This window comes from Macaca fascicularis, chromosome 14 (genome assembly GCF_037993035.2).
Source record: "Macaca fascicularis isolate 582-1 chromosome 14, T2T-MFA8v1.1".
Lineage (NCBI taxonomy): Eukaryota > Metazoa > Chordata > Mammalia > Primates > Cercopithecidae > Macaca > Macaca fascicularis.
This window is the reverse complement of record NC_088388.1, coordinates 106,692,262-106,707,634: the sequence shown is the minus strand read 5'-3', so window position 1 is coordinate 106,707,634 and position 15,373 is coordinate 106,692,262.

Sequence of the window (15,373 nt, the reverse complement as noted above, 5' to 3'; positions counted from 1 at the left end):
ATCTCAGACATGTAATACGACTGATGATTAGTCTCTGAGTCATACAGCATTCTGCTCCTGAGAAAGATGTATATAGTGAAATAAATATATTTCCCTTGAAGACCTCTGTGTGTGGTTTCATCTTGTCTTTTTCATCTTTTCCTGGTATTTTCAGTGTCATAGATATGTTTATTCTGATGCCACAATGATTGATGTGAACTTTCAGCTGAGGTTATATTTAATCTACAATTAATTCTCTGAAATAAAAGGACATCCTTTTTATCTGCGGTGAAAAGGTAAAGCAAGCCCAATTCTTCAGACCTAGCTGTACAAACCACATGGCCACTTATCTGTGGAGATAAGAATGAAGGTATATCTCGGCCGGAAGAAAATGACGTATTATTACCTGAGAGCAGGACATATATTTGGATAACATCATTTTTGATTTGCACTTCAAAGCTGGCAAGTGTTCTTTTGAATATTATTTATGATGATTTGAAAAAGAGATACCAAAAGGTTTTTTGTTGTTGTTGTTGTTAATCTGGGTGCCAATCAAAAAAGAACTCAGACAGCCAGGCGCGGTGGCTCATGCGTGTAATCCCAGCACTTTGGGAGGCCGAGGCGGGTGGATCACAAGTTCAGGAGATCAAGACCATCCTGTCCAACATGGTGAAACCCCGTCTCTACTAAAATACAAAAAAATTTAGCCGGGCGTGGTGGTGCGCATCTGTAGTCCCAGCTACTCGGGAGGTTGAGACAAGGGAATTGCCTGAACCCGTGGGAGGCGGAGGTTGCAGTGAGCTGAGATTGCGCCACTGCACTCCAGCTTGACGACAGAGCGAGACTTTGTCTCAAAAACCAAACCAAACCAAACCAAACAAAAAACAAAAAAAGCTCAGCCTTGAAATATGAGTTGTTCTAAGTTACAACACTATTTAATTGTAAATTATTATAACCATTTGTTATAATGTCTTATCTTTTCTGGGAAGAGACAAATTTATTCAAATTTTGTTTGGCTGGAGTTTCCTTGAAGCTATCAGGGCTCTTTGGCTAAGTGATATTAGATTCTAGCCATGTTTATGAAATCAATCTTTCATCATCAACACCGACCTCTTTCATTAACAAAAACTTCTTGGTCGTATTTCATAACTTTTTTTTTTTTTAAGATACCGGTTTTGCTATGTTGGCTAGGCTGGATTCAAGCTCCTGGGCTCGAGCTGTTCTCCTGTCTCAGCCTCCTGAGTAGCTGGGACTGTAGGTGCACACCACCACACCTAGCTATTTCATAGCTTTTAGTTTTTTTTTTTTTTTTTTTGAGACAGGGTCACTTTGTCACCCAGGTTGGAGTGCAGTGGCATGATCATGGCTCACTGCAACCTTGACCTCTTGGGCTCAAGCGATCCTTCTACCTCAGCCTCCAGAGTAGCTGGGACAACAAACATGTGCCCCCAGACTCAGATAATTTTTGTAATTTTTGTAGAGATGGGGTTTTGCCATGTGTCCCAGGCTGATCTCATATTCCTGAACTCAAGTGATCTGCCCTCCTTGGCATTCCAAAGTGCTGGGATTACAGGCATGAGCCACAGTGCCCAGCCTAATCTTATGGTTCTATGACTATAAAATACTTGAGATCAACGTCTCTGTAGCCATATTTGTGTTACTGAGGTTGATGAAGAAATCAAGGGGAAAAGAAGAGAAAGAGTGAGGTCTATTGTTGCCTCTTTTAATGTGGTAGAACTTTTTGACTTACAGAAAGTGTGGAGCCCTTTTAAATGAATGCTTCACATTGGACATCACCCAGTGGTGCTTAAACTAGACTACATGATGTAGGCACAAGTTTCAACACAGAGTAGGAGAGATACCCCCACAATATGTGGGCTTAATTTCAAGCACAGGGAGTAATTGTCTCGTACCAGACCTCCAATAAGGTTTCCAGACTGTTCCAGCTAGAGGAGATTTCAAAGATACTAGGTTCAACAGTGAGATTTTATAGAGATGGGGGACAGGCTTAGAGAAGCTACACAACTACCCATGTTTTGTTTGTGGCAATGCTGGGGTGACAAGCCAGATCCCCTGATGTTTAGACTAATATTTTTCCAAGTGGCAACTCTATTAAATTGGATTTCTTTATGGAATCTGTCTTCACAGCTCTCGGGTGGGGGAAAAAAACAGCAAAATGTGGTTCCTTTTGTCTGTGGCCCAAAGAGTGTATCCTATTCCACACATATATAACTGAAAGTGTTTCATTGTGTGGCTACCCATGACCAGGTTTCTCTTTTATGGGCTGGAAAATATATTGACATTTGTCCTGGCTGGATAGCCAGGTATTTCTACTGAATATTCAGCTTCTAGTAGTGCGTTACTTGAAAAAGGGTGGGCCCAGGGGTGCTGCAATCAGAAGCCTCCTGTCTCTCTCAGAATCTTTCTAATGTCTATTTAGTGATAGACACTTTAGCCATCATTAAGGCTGGAAGTGGAAAGGAAATATCAGCAAGGGTTGAAATTTTAGCTGTGGAGAGGAATAAGTGCTTCTATGACCTCTAAGATTCCTTACAGTGTAATATCATTGGATGATTTTCTTAAGAACTTTATTTACAGCTCTCAGATGCTAAAACCAGCTGCTTACAGATATCTTTCCTATCTTTCCCTACTCTCAAGGAACATGATCTAAACATGAGTCATCACAGGCACCAAGATCTTGGCTAGAAAATCTTCCTAGTGACACGGTATCCTATTCCCTGAGAGCTGCCAAAGGAATTCTTTCCATAGCTTTTTCCTCAGAACAGAGGCAATTAGGCATAGTGGAAGAAGATGGACTTTGGCAACAATTAGTTAATCCCGAGTAAGCCACGTATTAATGTTTGACCTAAGACTAGTAAATTAAAGTCAATGAGCCCCACTTTTCTCGTCTAAATATAGAAATAATGCTACCTATCTCAGAAAGTAATAGAAGAAGTAGAAATGGTAAATATAAAAATACATACAAAGTACAAAACATAGTAGAATCTAGGTAAATAACTTTCAAACATAATTTTTAGGTTATATTGGGCTAATACTATGGAACCCCAACTTCTGTATAAGATAAGCTTTTGAGAGTTTATTGCCCCACCAAGTCCTACATACTGACCAGCACGTGTGTGTGTGTTGGGAGTAGAGGGTTGGATGAGAGAAGACAAAACAAGACAATGATTCTCATTTTGTAACTAAAATTTTAGTATTCTTTTTCATCTTTCTCTTTCTCATTCATTGCTTTCTCATCCCATTTTACAAAACTACTTTTAAAACAAAAAATATATATCAAGACATTCTTGTTAAAAAGTGTGAACAGAAGCATCTTTGTCATTCCTTTTTTCTGACTAGGGGAGAGTCAAAATAGCTGCTGCTATAGAGATGAAATGCTAGCAAGTAAACAAGGCTGGCTCTTCCTGTTAGAACTCAAAATTGTCTTAAGTACTCTTGCATATTAACTTTTACAAATGAAGTTTAGAATAAGTTTTTCAAATTTTGTAAAAAGCCCTTTGGGATTTTGATTTGAATTACATAGAATTTTAAGTTAGTTTTAAGAGAATTATCACCATTAAAAGATCAAATATTTCCAGTAATGAATGTGAAGTATTTTTCTAAATTTTCTAGTCTATTTAAAAAAAAGTGCTTCAGCAAAATGTTTAGTTTAATTTAAAAGGTCTTTGATATTTCTTATAAAATTTATTCCTATAGATTTTATAGCTTTTTGTCATTATAAATGAAATGTTTTTCTATTAATTTAAAATAATTAGAGTATTTAAAAATAACTAAAAACCAACATTACTATTAATTTAATAACAATAATATGTTTATAATAATGTATTTATTTTATATCCAGCCACATTGCTAAACTTTTTGTCAGTTCCAGTAGTTTGGCAGTTGTTGCTTTGGAATTTTCAGGTGGACAATCACATATTAGGCAAAGACAGTTTCCCCAGTAGGTATGATATTTGACATAAGTTTCTGGTGGATAGTTTTTATCTGGTAAAGAAAGTTTTCCTTCTATTCTGAATTCGTTAATTTAAAAAATTAGGATTTTTTTTTTTTTTGCTTTATCAAACACTTTCCAAGCATCTGTTGAGATCCTCATGAAGTTTTTTTCTCATTTGACCTGGTAATTAATTAAACTATGTATATTCCTGGAGTATAACCTACTTGATCACAACATATTCTGTCATTATAGTATCAGAGTCAGTTTACTATCTTATTTAGAATGTTTGCATCTATATTCATAAGTGGAATTGTTTTCTAATTTTCTATTTTTGTGCTGTCCTTGTTCAGTCTAGATTTTGTAATAGGATCATGCATCATGCTGGTCTTATGAATTGGATTGTGTAGCTTTCAATTTTTCCTTATAGTTTATAAAATTTATGTAACTTATATTTTATGTAATATTGGAGTTATCTTTTCTTGAGGGTTTGGTAGAACTCATTGGTAAAATTGTCTTGGTGGACTACAGTGATTAGGGATAGATCTTAGATAATTCAGTTTCTTATATGGTTGATAAATTATTTAGATTCTCTACTCATGAATCAATTTGAATAATTTCTATTTTCTCTTAAAATCTTTCATTTCTGCTAGGATTTTAAATGTATAGAAAGTGGATAACCCAGCCAAACTTGATTCTGAAAAAAGCAAAAAAAAACTGGACAAAAGATTTTTTAAAAATCTGTTTGAAGTCTTCAGGAGCTAAGAAGGGAGTAAATAATTACAGAGATAGAATCATGGAGAAAAAGGAATCATAAGAAGTCAAGTCAGCATTTGGGACTGTTTTTTCCCATTAGACTCTAGATTCTGAAGAAGTCACTGAGAGGGTGAGCAGTGGTTTAGATCACCGTTAGGAACTAAGGGAATAAATATTTGAATTCAGAGTCCCCTACGAAGGGAAATCATGGCAAGCTCCATAGCCTTTGGGACCCTCAAAAGTTTACCCTAAGAAAAAAGGTAAGCCAGAAGTAAACCAGACTCGATCCAATCTTTTATTCATGTTGACAATCTCTCTTTAGACCATTTATATTTAATATAACTATTAATATGGCTATATTTAGTATTATCATTTTATTATTTGTTTTCTGTTGTTCCTTCTGGGTGTTTTTGTTTGTTTGTTTGTTTCCACTGTCTTGTGTATTCCCTATAAATTTGTCTAGTTTTTGGCTATATATCTTTGAATAATTGTTTTAGTAGTTGCTCTGGGAATTGCAATATGCACTTTTCACAATCTACTTAGAGTTAATATTTTACCACTTTGAGTGAAATGTAAAGGGAATCCCTTTACTTTCCTATCTTTACATTAAAGTTGTCATATGTTTACATCTACATAAACTGAAACCCCCCCAGAAAACATAATGTTATAATTCTCTCTCAGCACTTTAAAAATGTTCCACTGTCTTCTGACCATCATAGTTTATTTTTATTTTTTTAATTTATTATTATTAGTTTTTGAGACAGAGTCTCGCCGTCACCCAGGCTAGAGTGCAGTGGCTCAATCTCAGCGCACTGTAACCTCTGCCTCCCAGGTTCAAGTGATTCTCCTGCCTCAGCCTCCTGAGTAGCTGGGACTACAGGTGCATGCCACTACACCTGGCTAATTTTTGTATTTTTGTAGAGATGGGGTTTTACCATGTTGGCCAGGATAGTCTCGATCTCCTGACCTCGTGATTCGCCTGCCTTGGCCTCCCAAAGTGCTGGGATTACAGGTGTGAGCCACTGCGCCCGGCCATCATGATTTCTTAAAAGAGATCTACAACCATTCAGTTTGTCGTGTCCTATACGTAGTGTTTTATTTGTCTCTAGCTGCTTGCAAGATTTTTCTTTTATTTTTGGTTTTCAGCAGTTTTAAGTCATGATGTGTCAGACTGTGGTTTTCTTTCTTCCTTATCCGCCCTGCCCCCACAACCTATCTGGCTGTGGTTTTCTTTGAGTTACTCTGTTTGAGGTCCACTGAGCTTTTAAATCTGTAAATCCATGTCCTTCAACAAATTTGGGGTATTTTTGGCCGTTATTTTTTCAACTCTTTTTCTGCATTAATTTATTTCTTCTCTTCTTCCTGGACCTTAGTGATATGGACTATTAGACCTTTGATGTTGTCCTGCAGTTTCCCAAGGCGCTGTTCAGTTTTTAATAAATGGTTTTTGTGTTTGTTTTTCAGATTTAGTGATTTCTACTAATCTGTCTTTAAGTTCACCCACTCTTTTCTCTGCCATCTCCTTTCTGCAATGGAGTCCATTAGTGAATATTTTCATTTTATGTTTCAGTTCTAAATTTTAGGTTTGATTCTTTTTTATAGCCTCTATTTCTTTGCTGAGAACTTCTCTTTTTATTCATTTCAAGAGTATTGCTTTTACTTCATAGAGCATAATTAGAATGGATGCTTTAAAGTTTCTGTCTGATAATTTTAACTTCTGGTCATCTCTGAGCTAACTGTTGATTTTCTTTTCTATTGAGAATTGTTAAGAATGTCCTTATTCTTTACATGTCAAGGAATTTTGAATGGTTTCCTGAACATTTTGAATATTATGTTATGAGACTCTGGGTTCTGTTAAGATCCTCTGGATAATTTGATCTTTAGTTTTAGCAGGTAACCAGTCTTTGTAGTTTAAGATTACAAATCCCAATCTACCTTCTCTGTTCTATGGTTCCAAAGTCAGTTTAGTTTTGAAAACCTTTGCAGTGCTATTTTGGTTCACTTTATTTATGTCCCACCCAAAGTCTAGGCTGGCACATGGGCAGTGGCCTACACTATGGTGTGGTTCTGAAAACCTTTGCGGTGCTGCTTAATATCAGTTCCACCTACAAGTAGCTCAGAAGTGACTTCATACAAAGATTTAAGGAATCCATTTCCTTAGCGCTCTCTTCTCCATGACTTCCCCAACACTTTCTAGTTCTCGAGGGCTTCTTTTCATGGTCTTCTGGCTAAAAAGCTGGGATTTTAGCCTCTCCATGTTGTTGTATACTTCTCACAGGGGGTCTGCCTCAGGAGCAGAAAGTAGAGAGAAAAAAGGAGGAAAACAATTAATAGAGAGTCCCCCAACATTCTCCATATCGCAGGGATATCTTTTTCCAGTTCCTCTGGTAATAAAAAAGGATTTTCTCTGAGTTCGAGGTGCTTGCAAGCCAACCACTGCTGCTGCTGTTGCAAAAGGGCAGCTTCATGACTTGCCACAGGGCAGGGCCAGGAGATTACTAAAAGAAAGAAAATGAGGATTCCCTTCACACTCACAATCCTACAGGGCCCCCATACTTTGTCCACTGACTAGACAAAGAGGATTTGTCTTAGTCCTTTTCTGCTCACCTTTGCTGTGTAGTTCCAGGATTTGGGCTGCTGTAGAGTGTAAGTTAGGATATATGCATGGGAAAAAAACCAAAAACAAAAGAAATAAGAAACTCACTGTTGTAATGGCTGTTCTATGAGTTTTGAGAAAGATATAGAGTGGAACCAGTTTACTCATTTTAACTAACATCAGAAGTCTCTGACATTCAGCCATGAATCATCTAAATCTTTCAGTACATAATAGTGATACAAGATTGCTAGTGCCACAGCAGCCTGCCAAAGCAAACGAAAACTCCCTCAGGAGAAAGATAGCACAATCCTAGGCATCAACTTATCTTTACCATTTTTCATATACAATGTCTGGTACTCAATAAAAAAGAACCAGGCATAGTGCCAGTGTCTACGGAGTGCTGTAATATAAGTTATTCAGAGCAACTTTCTTTGAATATGTTTTCTTTAAAGTAAAAATAGAAACCTCTTTACAGAAATGAAAAGTCATCACCCCACTTACATCTCCCTTCTCACCACGGTGCACAACAGTGTCTGCTAATATATAAATTAGATGTGTTATTTTCAGGCAAATATATTATTTTAAGTAATTTGTCACAAGATTAATTGTAATTTAAAAAATCTCTCCTGTTTAAATATTTTCTTTACGATAACATGATTAAGTCACCATGGCATATGATCTGGCATTTACTCTGTGAGTTGAGATACATTTGGATGTCATCAGCTAGAATCTCAAGTGATGGATATATCCCCTGTATGTAGTTGCTGCTTCTCTCTCTTCTCAAAAGGATTCCAAATGTGGCAGGGAACAGAGTCCGGTGATCGAAAAAAAAAAAAATTTTTTTCTTTTTTATTTTTTGGTCACACAGGCTGGAGTACAGTGGTGCGATCTTGCGCACTGCAACCTCCGCCTCCCCAGTTCAAACGATTCTCCTGCTTCAGCCTCTTGAGTAGCTGAGACTACAGGTGCGTGCCACCATGTGCTGCTAATTTTTGCATTTTTTTTTTTAGTAGAGGTGGGGTTTCACCATATTGGCCAGGCTGGTCTTGCACTCCTGACCTCATGATCCACCCACCTTGGCCTCCCAAAGTGCTGGGATTACACGTGTGAGCCACCGCACCCGGCCACTAAATATTTTTTTTTAAAATTAACTGGGTGTGGTGGCATGCACCTGTAGTACCAGCTACTCAGAAATCTGAGGCAAGAGGATCACTTGAGCCCAGGAGTTCAAAGCTACAGTCAACTGTGACTGGGTCACTGCACTCCAGCCTGGGCGACAGCAAGACCCTGAAAAAAGAAAAGAAAAGAAAGAAAACAAAGACAAGAAAAACCTCGTAAATAACATAGGTGGTTTCAGCAATAAAATAAACTGACCCCAGGTGTAGAACTGTGGCAAGGTGTAGTACCCCTTGAGTTGAGAAACTTTTGCTCAGAATGAGCCTTTCTGGAAATTTTCCCGTGGGCTTCCTTAAAAATTTCACTTTAGACCCAACATATACACAGCAGAGGGCGCCCCAGTATAATCCAAGAGCCCCAGGGCCACTGAACAGCTCTGCGATTATTGGGCCTTTGCTCAGTTCTTACACTTCTGGTGATGTTTGCTCAACAAACATCTAATGAGTGTTTATTATGTGCCAGGCACATATTCTCTTTAGGCACTTCAGACACAAAGCTGAATTTGAGTCATTTCCTGTTCTCAAGAAGCTTATATGCAGTCAGGCAGGGGAGATGAACGTGTGTGTTAACTAACTAAAAATATCAACAGCTAACATTTATTTTCCACTTACTGTGTTTCCGGCAGCATGCTAAAGGCTGTGCCTCTATAATCTCATCTACTCTCCATAAGAGCATTCCAAGTTAGTTATTGTTATTATGGCTGGCATCGCACTGTGAGAAGTGCTATAATCGAGGAATGAAAGTGCGTGGGAAGGAATAAGAAAGACTTAAGTCTACTTAAAGGAGTTAGAGAAAGAAAGAAGTGACATTGACTGTTTACTCGTTTACCTTGTCCTCAACTGTGAGCTGGTTGAGTGCACAGGCTGTTTTGCTCAGTTGTGAGACCTCAGTGCCTTGTCTCAATACATATCTGATGAATGAATGAATGATATTTCAGCTGGATCTTGAATGACAAGCAGATTTTCACAAGATAGGAAAGAGAAAAAGGCCTCCTAGGCAGAGGATGCAGCATAATAAAGTCATTGAGACATGATTGTGAGATATTCAGGAAATACCAAGTAATTTGGGGTAAGAATCAGAGTACAAAGTGGGAAGTGGGAGGAGAAGCTGGAAGGTCAGTTGGTGGCTTTTGTAGCTACTACTGTGTGACAAATCACCCTAAATGAAGCGGAGTAAACAATAAGTATGTATTACTGTTTATATAAGCCCTCTGGGGGTTTCTGCCGGGGCTGGCTTGCCTAGGATGGCCTCACCCACACATGTGGTGATTGGCTGGCTGTTGGCTGAGACATGAGTCTCTGATCATTTAGTAGGCTAGCATGGCCTTGTTCACGTGGCAGTGGCAGAGTTCCACAAACGTGAGTGGACATGGACAAGGCCTTTTTAGAACTAGATTTGGAATTGGTACTCTGTCATTTCTACCATATTCTGTTGACCAAAGAAAGTCACAAGAACAGCCTAAATTCAAAGATTGGGGAAATAGACTCCACCCCTTAATGGGAGGAGCTACAAAGTAAAATTACAAAGGGTGGAGATACAGAGAGGGGCCATGAACTACAGACATGTTTGCACTCCAGCTATTTCCACTGAGACTAGATACCAAGGGGTTTTCACCATCTGAATGCCAAGTATGGACTTTATTTTGCAAGAATGGGAAGCTCTCAAAGGCATGACGTAAGTTTAGGTCTCAGAAATCTATCTGTGGTAGTGTGACATGATACAAAGTTTGAAGGGAGGAGAGACTGAAAGCAAAGTACCTTGGAGGAAGCAAATGCAGCAGTACAAGATGATGTGGGTTTGAACAAAACCTATGATGTTAGTCTAGTCTATCTAGTCTCCCGAGTTAAATCAAGACCACCTCCTCTATTCTCTGTCCCCACCAATCCATTCTGCACAGAGCTTTAAAAATGTGAGTTTAAATATGTGGGTAAGAAATCAATCTAGACGACCTCTAAATTTCTTCGGTGTGTTACGTTTCCTTCATTCTAAGAAGAGCCTTGTCTATGGTTGTTTCAAATGCCTTAAGGATAAAATATCATCTAAAGGCGATTTTTTCTTACATAAAGTTTGTGGGGAATCAAGGAGGGTTTTTCAGCCAAAAAAAATGTGATCAGAGCTGCCTATGGGAAGCTAAATTTCACAAATAAGAGTAGAACAGATCAATGGGGGAAAGCTGTAGTGGGAGAACTATTTGGAGTCCATAGACATAGTTCATATACAAATTTATGAGGACGCGGATGAGCCAAGGAGTGGGCAGTAGGGGGTGAGCTGTGGACCCTGGGAGTGGGAGAGGAGGGATGGATCTGCAGGGGGGTTCTATTAAGATTAGAAAGAGGCCGGGCATGGTGGCTCATGCCTGTAATCCCAGCACCTTGGAAGGTTGAGGTGGTTGGATCACCTGAGGTCAGGAGTTGGAGACCAGCCTGGCCAACATGGCGAAACCCTGTCTCTACTAAAAATACAAAAATTAGCCGGACATGGTGGTGGGCATCTGTAATCCCAGCTACTCAGGTGGCTGAGGCAGAAGAGTCTCTTGAACCCGGAGGGCAGAGGTTGCAGTGAACCTAGATCATGCCACTGCACTCCAGCCTGGGTGACAGAGTTGAAACTCTGTCTCTCTGTTTGTTGTTTGTTTAGAAGCATTTTGATGACTAAATAAATATACATTTATTTTTATTTGAGGACTAAATAAACATGCTTTTCTCACATGAATTATAGTGTAAGCATTTTTTTTCCCCATATTAGTACCTATTATTTATTACGGTCTCTTCTTGGCTATATGAACCCAGGCAACATCTGTGCCTCAATTTCCTCATCATAAAAAAGGTATAATGGGGCTGGGCACAGTGGCTCACATTTGTAATCCCAGCACTTTGGGATACCAGGGTGGGAGGATCACCTGAGCTCAGGAATTTGAGACCAGTCTGGGCAACATGCAGAAACCCTGTCTCTACTAAAAATACAAAAAATTAGCTGGATGTGGTGGTGCAGGCCTGTAGTCTAAGCTACCAAGGAGGCTGAAGAGGGAGAATCACCTGAGACTGGAACACGGAGGCTGCAGTGAGCCGAGATCGTGCCATTGCACTCCAGCCTGAGCAAGAGCGAGACTCTGTCTCAGAGAAGGTGGGGCAGGATAATAGTAGTATTTTTCTTACAGCACTGTTTTGAGTGTTGGGTTAATACATTTAAAGTGCCTTGAATACTGTACGTTGTAGCGTAAGCATGCAATAAATTTAGCTTTGAACACTATCATTTTTTATTATTAATATTATAAAACAACATTATTTACCACTATGCTATTCTTTTTACTTTTTTTTTTTGAGATGGAGTTTCGCTCATTGCCTAGGCTGGAGTGCAGTGGTGCGATCTTGGCTCACGGCAACCTCCGCCTCCCGGGTTCTGACGATTCTTCTGCCTCAGCCTCCTAAGTAACTGGGATTACAGGCTTGCGCCACCACGCCCAGCTAATTTTTTGTATGTTTAGTAGACGTGGGGTTTTGCCATGTTGGCCAGGCTGGTCTTGAACTTCTGACCTCAAGTGATCCTCCAGCCTCGGCCTCCCAAAGTGCTGGGATTACGGGTGTGAGCCACCGTGCCCGGCATGAGCATTTCTTTATATAAAATCTTTTTTCCTCTATCTCAGATTACATCCCAGGGACTGAATCCCACGAGGTGAATTACATGGTTAAAAAATCACACTCTTTTGGGCTCCATGGTCTTGTGATTTGACTTTTAAGTCTCTGCATTACTCTGTGTGGTTGGAATCAGGGAGATTCAGGCCTAGCTCCAGGCAAAACAGAGGTGAAGGTGAATGTTACCTAGGTTCCTCCATCCTCCCCTTTCATGCCCTCCTCTTCATTCATTCCTCAATTATTCCGCAGAGAACTTGCTGTGTAGCAGGTGTTGTGCTGCGCAGTGCTTGAGCAAAGAAAGCCCAGTCCCTGACTTGAAGGAGCTTCAAGTCCAGAGGCACGATTACAATTTGACATTGCTGTTTTGGCGGGAGAGGACTTGAGCTGAGCTTAGGGAGCAGCAGAGAGCCTCCCCAACTAAAATTCTAACACTTAGGGGTTCAGGGCTTTCTAGGGGAGATAAAACTTGAGATAAGTCGGGCAGTAGAAGATAGCAAGATACCCACATGAATTTGACTTTGCCATTGTTATTTACTAGATATGGTGCCTAAGGCAGGTTTTAAACTTCTCTGGGCCTCAGTTTCCTTATACATACAATGGGGATGATTGTGCCTACTCCAAAAATTGTTGTGAAAAACAGAGAGAGTTGTTTGTAAAGCACTTGGTATACAATAGCCAATAATGATGCAGCACTTTCCAGGTGCCAAGTATTATACTCATTCAATATATTATTGAATTTTACTCTCAGGCAATATAACTCAATCGAGTCCTCATAACAACCCTATGATGTGGATGCTTCTATTATCCTCATTTTACAAATGAAGAAACTGAAGCCAAAGGTGTTGTGTTAGTGTATTCTCATACTGCTATAAAGAACTACCTGAGACTGGGTAATTTATAAAGAGAAGAGGCTTAATCCACTCACAGGCTGTACAGGAGGCATGGCTGGGGAAGCTTCAGAGAACTTACAATCGTGGCGAAGGGCAAAGGGGAAGCAAGCATCTTCTTCACATGGCAGAGCAGGAGGAGAGAGCAAAGGCGGAAGTGCTACACACTTTTAAACAACCAGATCTCGTGAGAACTCACTCACTATCACGAGAACAGCAAGCGGGGAAATCCACTCCTGTGATCCAGTCACCTCCCACCAGGCCCTTCCTTCAGCCATGATCATAATTCAACAAGAGATTTGGGTGGGGACACAGAGCCAAAACAACTAACTTGTTATATCATTCCTAAGTGGATAAACTGGGACTTTAACCCGTGCTTTTAACTGCTACACTACAGAATCGCCATAAAACGTACCCCCAAATTGTGAATTACTTATTTATTTTTTAAGAGTATATTTTTAATTTTAATTTCTTGTTAAAAATTTCAACTTTTATTTTAGATACAGGAGGTATATGTGCAGATTTGTTACATGGGAATATTGCATGATGCTAGGGGTTGAAGTACGGATCCTGTCACCCTAGTAGTGAGCATAGTACCCAATAGGTAGTTTTTTTTTTTATTTTTTGAGAAAGAGTCTCGCTCTGTCGCCCAGGCTGGAGTGCAGTGGTGCAATCTCGGCTCACTGCAAGCTCCGCCTCCCGGGTTCATGCCATTCTGCTGCCTCAGCCTCCCGAGTAGCAGGGACTACAGGTGCCCAGCACCATGCCCGGCTAATTTTTTTGTATTTTTAGTACAGACGGGGTTCCAAACTGCTGGGATTACAGGTGTGAGCCACTGTGCCTGGCCCCCAATAGGTAGTTTTTAAAAACCTGCTCCCTTCCCTTTACCTTCTAGTACTCCACAGTGTCTATTATCCCCATATTTATGTCCATGTGTACTGCTCCCACTTGTAAGTGAGAACATGTGGTATTTGGTTTTCTGTTCCTGCATTAATTTGCTTAGGATTATGGCTTCCAGCTCCCTCCGTGTTGATGCAAAGGACACAATTTCATTCTTTGCCTTTTTTTTTTTTTTTTTTTGAGATGGAGTCTCGCTCTGTCACCTAGGCTCGAGTGCAGTGGTACCATCTCGGCTCACTGCAAACTTTGCCTCCTGGGTTCAAGCAATTCTCCTGCCTCAGCCTCCTGAGTAGCTGGGATTACAGCTGCCACCACGCCCAGCTAATATTTCTATTTTTGGTAGAGACAGGGTTTCACCATGTTGGCCAGGCTGGTCTCGAACTCCTGACCTCGTGATCCACCTGTCTTGGCCTCCCAAAGTACTGGGATTACAGGCATGAGCCACCGCACCCAGCCTCATTCTTTTTTATGGCTATGTGTATTCTATGGTGTATGTGTACCACATCTCTCTATCCAGTCTACCACTGATGAGCACCTGAGTTGATCCCATGTCGTTGCCATTGTGAATCATTATTCAAAGAGGAAGAGCACACAATGCAGAGGAATCAGCATGTTAGGGTCTGGGACATAAGAGACAGTATAACACTGTGAACTTAGGCACATGACTGGTTCTGGTGGAATATCATGAATCAGGCAGGATTTTTAACTACTAGAAATGAATTCAAAATAGCGTAAGCTAAAGGGAATTTGTTGATAACATCACGGGGCTCACACAATAAACATGAGCCTGAAGGTCCAGGCTTCAGAAACATGTAGAAGCCATGGAAATCTCAACAGGCATTGTGGGGAAAAAAATCATCTGGTGAGCAACACCTAGAAAGAATGACATCCAATCCTAGCCCCAGCTGGCTCACTTTCCAAGTCCTCATAGGAAGTGTCCTATTGGCCAACCTTAGTATTGCGTGCTAAGACCAGAGGAAAGAGGATCCTAATTCTTCATCTAGTGTGAGAAATGTTTTTCAAGAATCATCCTCTCTCCATGACTACATAGAGGAGGATAATTATTCCCCTGCCAGCAAATTGAGATGCTAATAGAATGGGGATGGATGTTGAAAGCTTAGTAACGACCTAGATGACTGTATGTATTGAGAATAATGACAGTTAATGTTGAAGTACCATTCCCTAAGTCATTAAACAGGTATTTATTTGAACTCTGAGACTTTGTGTTCCAAGGAGAGAGAGAGAGAGATGTTTGATCATTTTTCACACTGTCAAAAAAAGTAGACATAGGCCTCATTACTCTTGGGAGATTTGAAAGGTTTCTGGAAAAAGATAATAGCTGAAAGATTGTTCTTTTTCATCATGCATTCAAAGTCTAATGTGGATAGCTCCCTCATCCTTGGCTTTGAAATGACAGTTTGCCGCCTTTTTCTCTCTCCTTACAGCTCCTTGATGAAGAGCTGATTCTTGCACCAAAATTAAGGTAGATGACATA